Source organism: Heliconius melpomene, chromosome 19 (genome assembly GCF_056956725.1).
Source record: "Heliconius melpomene rosina isolate 202511_hmr_F chromosome 19, ASM5695672v1, whole genome shotgun sequence".
Lineage (NCBI taxonomy): Eukaryota > Metazoa > Arthropoda > Insecta > Lepidoptera > Nymphalidae > Heliconius > Heliconius melpomene.
In genome coordinates this window covers 4,090,589-4,100,345 of record NC_140407.1, presented here as the reverse complement: position 1 = coordinate 4,100,345, position 9,757 = coordinate 4,090,589, and positions in this window count along the sequence as shown.

The window sequence follows — 9,757 nt, the reverse complement described above, 5'->3', positions numbered from 1 at the left end:
TTAAAATCTTCATAATGCTATTTTAATCTTCTATTTCACGAGACAATTAGAACAAAAGTCAATTCATTTGTAGTAATTAATCCATATCGAGAGTATAACTGCGCCACCCGATAGCTTTGACATTTCTGTTTAAAACATAATGGAATAAAGAAACAGTCACTTGCCAACCCTCCAGTAGGGGCACATTTTGTTACTGAAAAATATTAGTCTTGATAAAGCTAAGAATAAAATTATTTTTTGCTTTGAAAGTTTTAAATGATTTAAAAAAATAATCATCACTGATAATTATAGAAATAAATAATTTAACCATATAGTTTATAAACTATTTTTTTTTATGAATGTTAGAGCATATAAAAAAATATAATGAACATAACAATAATATATAAATTTAAAATTGACAACAAATTGTCGACTACAAATATATTATTTTATTTTAATCTTCAAATAAGTATCAAAACGGCGTGAATCAGTATAGTGTGTACGCTAGCACCATTCAGAACGAATCACCGTACAAAAATGATATTATTGTACGTAATCCGCGAACAACTACGAGATTGATATTACGCTGGGGTAGTATTGACATTAATTTATATGGATACAGTTAAAAATGTATAATGGACGCTCGCGCCATCGCTAATAAACTCCCCCGGGCGTGCTGACGTACTCTTTTATATTTATAATAACAGAATGTACAATATTTTTGTTACCTTTCGTCACTACAAATAATATAAATAAATAAAAATATTATTTATTTCGAGTAAAATATATTATTTATAACAACGTATGCGTCTCTACATCATCACTATCATTTTGACAATTGGCAATATAAATTGGAGAAATTAAAGTTTACTGCCTTCAAAGCAATTTTAAAAATATTAAATATAAAAAAAAACAGAATCAATTTCTAAATTCAGAAATATTAGAAGAACATGAAGAGTCATATGAAGTTACATATAACATAGTTATGAACGATTTAATATAAAAAGAACAAAATTGCTAGCAAAATGCCATTCACATGTTTCTATATGATGGATCAGTTGTGATTTGTAATTATTTTGTCATTAGGTGACCACTTTTTCACAAGGGAACCTTCAACTTTGACAATCCTGTTACGTATTACATATTATTTTTAAAGTTATTGTTCTTATCTACTCAAAGCTCTTAAAGTTTTATAAGTTTATTACAATGTTTTTTTAATTTTATAAAAGTTGCAATAAATGTAGAAACTTATTTTTTTATTTAATACCGCTAATTTTTTTTATATAATTTAGTTTATTTGCTAAATTTATTATAAAATTATCTACGGAAACTATAAAACCTTAAAAGATTTCGGTATAATTTGCAAATGAAAATAAATCTTAGTTGAATAATCAAATTATACGTACAAATTTAAATTCAATAGATTATGCAAATAAGCCGAGAACCACGTTAATGCTTAGAAATGATGTAAATATATTGTTAAATAGCGTGTAAAGCTGCCATTGTGCCGAAACAAGACAAACGGGATAATTTTATAATTCAACGTCCAGCGACATATTTGCTATTCAAAATTAACTGCGTGTTAAATTTAAACAAATGTTAATATTTAAATTTTGGCGCTAATGTCGCGGTTTTGACGTCTTTATACGACATTCAAATAATGAAACATTAGACGCGCGTGAGCGATCGCCATTATATTCTAAATTCGTAAACGTTTCAATTAGCATGTTGTAATGCGTTATACAAATCGTTGGATTTGACAAATGACTGCATTAGCCCTAGGAAATGTTAATTTTCCTTTGAGTCTGTTGTTTATATTATATATAATTTAAAAATGTCAGACTAATGTATTACATAAACAATAACAGTTTTTTTTAAAAACGAGAAAATTTTTCAGCGTCGTTTGTGAAATATTATTACTTTAACTTGTTATATATAAGTAGTGTAGCAAAAAAAACTAAGAAAAAAAATTACTACAATTAGGATATAAATTCACTCAACATATTCATTAAAATAAAAACACAAGAAAAAATAGTTTTACATACTAAGTGCACATAAGTATATTTATTGCATTTTAAAAGAAATAAAACAACATATTATTATTATTATAGAAAAACATTTTCAAAAACAACAATTATCACGTAATACAAAGATACTAATTATCCGCACGTCCAAATCGCACCTCTGTCCCCTGGCTATAAATCAACGTAAAATAATATGCCCACGGGAGACATGTGACATAATAGGGTATTTCGATATAACGAGCCAACGCCTGATGGTTTGATCATTGCCTGTTCTTGTTGTAGGTATATACCTAGGTAAAATTAATATATAACATGGGTTTTATTTTCCTTTCATAATACTAAGATATTAATAGATATTAATACATATGATCTAAGAAGAACTAGGATAGTATTATTAATAGTCCTTATTTTGCTTAAAATCGAAATTAAAAAAAATATTATTTATAATAGCATATATTCCTTGAAGTAAGGTAATAGAAAATAAATATAATTTTATAGAGCTTTTAACGTATCTCCAAACAAAAACGTATCTAAACACCGCCATCAATGAACTAAAGAGTCATTATTTTAATCAGATTTTCGCAAATTTCAATGCCTTGTCGTCATATTGTACGACTATAAATTTGTGGACAACTGCGCTGGTCCCCATTCAGTGGTGCTTCCACAATAGAATCAATTTCTGCGGTCGCCGTCTCTGGAGATTCGAGATTCGGAGGGCTATCGATTGCGTCCAATCACTACCGAGCTGGCTTATCTAGTGTGGATGTTTTGATTTGTTAAATTCAGAAAACGTATGAAAAACTCAAGATTTTATATAGATGTACTCAAATCTTATTTTTTTTTAAATATACAAAATCTTAAATTTTATACGTTTATGTTCTATATTGTTTTTGTAAAAATATTGATAGTTTATTGAAAACCAAAAAAAGTCATTCATTTAAATATTAATCCAATTATTAGGATTACTTCTTATAATAATGTAATGTATTATCTATGAAATTTGGAATCCTATTTTCTTATGTTCACTTTTTCAAAAAGTTAATTATGAAAATCAAACTTTTCTATAAAACAAGTTTGGAGAGTATAAGGAAAAAGTAATAAATTTTATTTAAAGAACCAAGTATGAATAAAAACAACTTTAATAAACTTTTTTTTCTGTACTAATATTTTTAAATATATATTTTTTAATTACATAAACAATAATATACTATTTTACATTAAAAAAAAATAATTAATTACTTATAACCATCTTATCTTTTCCTATTCCTTAGTACTTCTATGCATTTATATTGTCAGTATAAAGTGGACAGTCTAAGCATCCAAGACGCGAGGGGCGAAGGGCGAGGGCGAGGGCGTGCGTCCTGTTAAAACGTTAATCGAATCTGGACCTAATGGGATTTCTTTCTTGAGGGGCACATTGCTAAAGGATTAATTTATATCAATTTAAATGGGTCTCCGTTATACAGGGTGGTTTTAAATATATGTTGGGTTAATTATTTATTTTTTATTTTTACTATAACATTATTTTGTAAGAGAAATGTTTACAAAACTTTACTTGTGTGACAGTGAAAAACCCGGTAATATTTTAGTGCATATCGTTCATATCGAAGAAATCGTCAATTTCATCTTATTTAACATCTATCCGAAATTAGATTTGGAAAAAATATTTTATTTTTTGTACAACACGCCGCTCACACGTGATTATTATTCCAATAATCATTCTGTATAGCGCTAATTTAAAAAAAAATGCGGTTTTTATACAATTAAGTACCACAAACATAAAGAAAATCACTTCACAGTACCGCCAAAAGTATCTATTTCTTTGGCCCGTTATCGTTTTGTCTTTTCCTTTTTACACATGTCCGTTCTAAATCCGATTCGCAATCGAGCCACCTGTATACCACAGTGGGACGCGGGTTCTAATCCGGCCGACGCAAATGTATGTGAGAGCTGTCCCGTGCGAATTAAAAACATCCGACTTAGCAGATACGTAGATTGAATAGACTTGATAACTTGTTTTGTTTTTTATGGTTTTTTTTATTGTACGTATGTATGTATGTATAACTGATCAAAGATGTTTCTGTTTGGGCTGTAATTAAATTGATTATACTTTGCGTTTGAATATTCCAATGCGTAGTACTCGTCATTTGACTGAAATAAACAATAATAATTGTAATATTATTGTAATTATATTCTAATTTTATACTATTAATAATGTCGTTCCAACATTTTTTAATCTACGACCAAGATTTATAGCAATAATAAGATATACCTATTAGTAATACTAAGTAACACTAGGGTCCCTCTGCACATTCTGCTGTGTGTGGGACACAGAGTGAAGATGATTTTAACTAAGTAACTTTTTAAAATTATTAATTGTATCTATATTCTTATTACTGTTAATTTTATGAAAGCTTTAATTTAAAATGAAAAATAAGTCACTTTACGTGAATAACAAAACGTTGTTTCTGTATTGGTTTATGTATTTTTTAGCGATATTTGCATTCGCTACGGGTAGTGCAGTTTTGTTAATAGTTTAATCTGCGGCAGTGATCGCGGCGGACGGTCTGTGAATATTTTACTTTGGTGTTTGTACAAAAACATTGCTGTAACGATTTGCGAAGGATTTTTTAATATATTAAAGCTTGTATATCTTTCCTTAATTTATCAATTCATAAAGAATGAATGTTATGATTGTTTAATAATAAGATCTAAGCTAGCATACCATTTGGAAAATCATTAGATAAATCATTAAATCGTTATCTCAATAGATAAATCCTTGGAGTGTTTCTATTACATTGTAGAGGTAATTAGAATAAATGTTTTACTAATGTTTCTAATATCATTTACAATTTATTGATATAAATTGATATTTACCAAATAATATACAACCGAGCTAGTTGTATAATATGTATATCTACAATAACAGAGGTTGTTATTCGACAATTAATTTGCTGGTAATGTGCGACGGATTAACGACACACGTCGCGTGAAGCGAATGAGTTCTGTTTATGGAATACTAATAACTTTACAATATAATTACTTTACGAATATTTTGGATAATAAAGGAGTTTTCATATTCAATGAAAACTTTATGTAGAAAAATGTACTTAGGTAGTTCTGTCTGCCAAATAATTTTACTTGTATTGAATTTAATGTTGCACACAATGTACTTTTACTTTTTAAATTGCTTTTTTAGTAATCGTTAAAAATATGTTATTTAGGCATGTTGTTGATAATAATTCGTAGCTAAGTATATCTATGAATTATAAGCAATTTTAGATTACGATTTTATTCCATAATCGATTTTTTTATTTATTAACATTGAGGGAAAAATATTTAAATGCAAAAATCTATAATTTTAAAATATTAAAAGGATACATTATAACATACCATATTTAATGAAATAAAAGTATAATAAATTAAAACAATTTTATAAGCTATATAAATAAAATATAATCTGTGCGATATTTAGTTAAAATGACGTAACATCCGTCATGGCAGCGGTCGCTAGGCGACGGCTAATTGGCGGGAAATCGGTAACGGATTAACGTCACACGCGCCGCGCGAGCGAACGCCGTTTATAGAATAGCTTTATTTATTAACTGTTACAAATTCACGCTTTGCTTGGCTGCTCATTGTGGATATTAAAGGAAAATTGAAGGACTTTTCTCTCCAAATGTAAGTAAAATGAAGATGATGGTACATTTAGTTGTGTTTAAGAAAATTTATAGCACAAATTTCAGATCTCTTAAAATATTACTTGTTCCTTTATAATTCACTAGTGTAACGCTCGCGGCGTCGCTCACCAGGCTTGGATGAATATGGCTATTTTGTTAATTCTTGTTTATATATAGAAATAAAATTTTACATCATATTTGAAAATTTTAATACACATACTCGTAGTTAGGTATATTCTGATTTTATACAAAATTATTATTATTAGTATATTCAGCAATTAGTGTCACTTTTTGAGCCAATAATCGTATTTTACCTACTGCTGCAATCAACAAAGAGTAACTTTAAATTTTTTAAAATGAGCATCCTTAAAAAATTGCCATTTTATAAATACACCGTCATGAAGGTTCAATGACTCCGTACGAATAATTATAATCTTTAACAGGTGTCCACAAAAAGACTGTTACACACAACGACTATCGCTATTATATTTTATATTTCGCCATTCTTGTTAAGTAATTCTGATTTTTTTATACTGACTCGTCGAATATATTAAAAGTATATAATGTTTTATTATTATGAGCTAAATAATATGTATACAAAATTGATTTTCTCAATTATGTAAAAATATCAGTCACAACGAAGCTTTAATAATCTTCTCTTTTTTTCGAGTGGGAAGCGAAGAACGAAGTGTCTCCACACTAGGTTCTCTATCCGGGTAAAAGCGTGATAAAGCGGAAAGATGGTTTAAAAACAAAATAATTTTAAAATATCTATGCTATACTACACTATACAAAATAACAATCGCATGGACAAGTGCCATAACCGTCTAATAAACCGAATCTGCAACTAGTAGCGTAGTCACAAAGACCCCTTACGAGATCACTGGGGTGAGAAATTACATCATTTCGGCCACGTGGCCCCGCACGTGCTCATATATTGTATCTCACCTGCTTTTGTTCAAATTAATAAATATTGAGGATTTCATTGTTTGTTGTAATTGTATGTGCTTCTTAACTTGTGTAATTTTACTGTTTATAGAACAAGTTACTAGATAAACGCGAAACGATTTAGAAGAAGCGAAATTGTTTATTTTTTGGAATTTAGTGGAAGAACTCATTATATATATTTGCCTTCTTATAAATTTCTCCAGGCACTCAGGAACATGTTCAAAAAAAAAAGTATTTATAGAAAAGCCACATTTATAGAAAAACAAACAAATAAAACAATAGTTACCAAAACAAAACGTGATCCACACAATACTATTTTTTTATACATGGTTAACCTATAAATATAAGTGGATACACCAACTACCTAATTATAGTTACCTGACTGGGAACCTAAATTAAGAGTGGAAGGGCGTTAAAAGAATAAGAATATTTAAATTTTGTATATAAATATTATCGAATTACATACCCGTATTATCGACATAAACCTACGGCACTTCTTCCCAAAATCTGAAGCGACAACACACAGTTACCAAATCTAAACGTTCTCAATACAATACAATTTATATACATAGCGTATAGGTATATGTAGATATACTACCTGATTGTAGATACCCGACTGGGAGGTTAAATTAACTTGTCCATTAGTGGAGGGGGGGTGGGCGTTATCGGTCCAATTATAATTCACCGCGCAAATGACACCGTCATTACCGGCTGCTCATAACCGGCTTAACGCTGTACCCGGATACGAAATGTACGGTTGGGAAAATAATAATTTTATTATATTTAACATTTAGAGGGATGAAATAATATTTTTAGTTTCATTTAATATTTTTCTTTTAGAGTTAGATAGATAGATAGATAGATAGATAGATAAAAATCTTTATTGCACACTTAAAAAGATACAATACAATAAATACTTAAAACAAAATGCACAAAGGCGGCCTTTATTTCTTTAGATGTATGAAGGTATTTCTTTAGATGTTGTATCGATAACTGTTTTATTCTATTCAATTTTCAAAGTTAAAATCTTACTCTGTAATAGTATAAAATAAGCTTTTTTTATTTCAAATATAAGGTACCGTTAAGAAAAGCTTTTTCCAAAACTCATTAAAAGTATGCTCGTTTCAAATCTAATTAAATATTACACTAAAAAATTCAAAGTAAATGGCGAAATTAAATGTTTTTCTACGATAATAAAAGAGTACCTATATTAATATTTTGTACAATCACATGAATATAATGAAAAGACATGTAGACATATGTGTAGATAGATCCAAGCGTAGAAAAATCAAAATCCTACGATAACATTTTAACAATAAGTTATATACCTACATATAAATATCATTAGGTATAATATAATATTAAAATTAAACATAATTTCAAAGGCAAAAATAAATATTACATTAAAATATAATCAAAATAAACTAGTCCGCTCACGCTGACGCTACAAAGGGGGTGGCGGGCAAACCACCCCGTTTAAACAAAGGCAAGGCAATTATTATTAAATATTCGCGAGTCAATTTATGACCTACGAGGTAATTGTCCGACCAGACAATACGGCTTTATTACGGCATAATTAGTATAATTAATGCGTTTACATTCTCACATGTACGAGTATGTGTAGTTTTAAACGCCTGTAAATGAGCTTGTTTTGTTACTTTCATTTTGTGTATATTTAGTTTTATACTTGTATTTTATAATAAGGGTGTATTATTTGTTATATAATATTGTGATGTTAAAAAAAAGGCCGGCCGTCGCCATCCTTAAGGGTGACTGTGACGCGACGGTTGTAGGTTCGATCCTCACTCGAACAAGTGAAATATTTAACATTTATATTTCAATTTCTTCGCTCTGTTGTCGAGGCAAAGTCTTAACACTAGGTTCCCTCTGCCTACTCGTGTGCGGGATACAGCGTGAAGGTGATATTGTGATGTATGTTTAAATATACCTATATATAATATTGGTTTATTACATACTTACATTAACTATAAGTCAAAATCACATAAAAACAAAAAGACAAAAGAGCAGAAAAAGGCACGGACCACTAATGCCCTTAATGTGTTTTACCTATATAATAATATCTAATAAAAAAAACAAATATAAGTACGTGTTGTACTTTTACTATTTAAATTACCTACATGTTGCATATTTTATCATACATTCGATCTCGGTGTTAAACTTCGCACATTTGGCTCGAGATTACCAAATGGTGTCACAATTGTGCGTATCTTATCTAATCAGTGATATTTTGCAACAAATCGACCCCCAAGGACCTTATTATTTTATGCGGGGGCCGCAAAACACTTGTCGCTTATATAAAATTGGAAGCTGTGAAGATTAATATTTCGCAATTCTTACATTTATCTAAAAACAAGTTGTTTGGACGAGTTTTTAGATAAAAAATGGTCTTTTCATTGTTATACGAATATGAGTAAGTACACATGGTTATAGCTTCAATAATAAACTGTTTTTTTTTTATCATGATCTAATTAATGGACTAGGTGTATATTTAAAATAAAATTTTAAAAATAGTAAAATTTTACAATATTTTAATTATTACCATATTAAAAATATTCTGCTAAGCATTGTATCCCGCATTCAGCAGGGTAGACAGAGGAAACTTAGTTACACTACGTCCCTTATTTCCCTTTTAATTTTCGAAACAATGGAAAACCAATTGTCTTGTTACCAGAACGAGGAAACGAAAATAACTCATTAAAAGAGAAAAATCATAACATTCAAAATAAAAAAAATAACAAAATTAATAGAAATCCAAAAATCTATAATTAAAATGTATTCGAATATGTATTCTTCGTATTGTTTATAATAAACTTAATTTTCAAGAAGCAATGGTACTCTGTAGGGACCACAACACGAGTATAACTCCGTGCCATATGGATCCGCTGTAAACGCCTGTCATTAAGAATAACTAGCAACTCTCCAAGGAGCAGGGTGATATGATCGCCCGTTCATATTACAACAATACCGCGATCATTTTGGTACGTACATACATACATAGCTTCACGCTTTATCCCTAGCGGGGTAGTCAGAGGGAACGGAGTGCCAAACGCTACGGTCTCTACATACCTCTTTCACCTCTTCTACCTAATTTTCGAAACACGCGTT